The sequence below is a fragment of the Poecilia latipinna genome, unplaced genomic scaffold (assembly GCF_001443285.1).
Source record: "Poecilia latipinna isolate Pla-1442-1.1 unplaced genomic scaffold, P_latipinna-1.0 Scaffold9716, whole genome shotgun sequence".
NCBI lineage: Eukaryota > Metazoa > Chordata > Actinopteri > Cyprinodontiformes > Poeciliidae > Poecilia > Poecilia latipinna.
The window spans coordinates 1-867 of NW_015122332.1; the positions used below are offsets into that span (position 1 = coordinate 1).

The 867-nt window shown below is 48.7% G+C and overlaps 1 long non-coding RNA gene across 1 annotated transcript; it reads right to left on the bottom strand.

The window, feature by feature from the left end:
* Positions 1 to 274: 274 nt before the first annotated feature.
* On the bottom strand, positions 275 to 859 carry LOC106944430 (uncharacterized). Its single transcript, XR_001424283.1, has 3 exons — positions 693 to 859; positions 535 to 621; positions 275 to 469 (listed from the first exon to the last, which is right to left on the bottom strand). It is a non-coding gene; the product is annotated as an uncharacterized LOC106944430 (long non-coding RNA).
* Positions 860 to 867: the final 8 nt, after the last annotated feature.

Below are 867 nucleotides of genomic sequence, written 5' to 3' on the forward strand. Positions count from 1 at the left end.
AAACCAAATCATGCAAGCAATTGACAAATTAAACCTACATGCAAACAAAGAAAAGAAAAAAATACAAATTGTAAATAAACGTACTGAAAAATAAGGGGACTCACCATGAACGGTTGAACCCTGGCCAAAAATAAATTAATTAATTGGGTAAATGACACCTGCGACAGACTGGCGACCTGTCCAGGATGTACCCCACCTCTCGCCCGGAACGTTAGCTGGAGATAGGCACCAGCACCCCTCCCGACCCCACTGAGGGACAAGGGTGTTCAGAAAATGGATGGATGGATGGTAAATGACACCCAGCTGAAAAGGCATGAAGCAAAAGTAAAGACAAAACAACGGCGTTGGCGTGGCCGTGCTCCCGTTGCGCCAAGGACAATTAGGCCAGGTGCGCGCACCAGTAAGCGGCAGGAGGAGGGAGGGGGGAACCACACAACAGTCCACAGCCAAGCCCCGAACACCTTAGGATCTAAAAATAAAATTTAAGGTGAACTATGGCACCGAGCTCAACAAGCTGACAATGAACCCACCTACCTCGGTTAAGAGCTCCACGCCCACGACGCGTGCCTGATCACACGCACTCCCAGAGAGCAAAACGGGAGCACCAGCACAACCTCAATCCTGAACCCAAAGGAAGCACAATCACCACAAACTAATCTAAAATCCAACAGAAGGAAAATCACAAAACTAACCTGAAGACCATTACTTGATGCTTGAGGAAAGACAGGATCACACAAGCTCACAACGCCATCTCCACAGCTCAAAACAATTGTATGTGAGTGCGCACCCCACACACCTGGCTTTAAAGGGTACGTTGGTGCCGCCCACCACTCACCTTAAAGGTGAATCCGCACCAACATACCACAC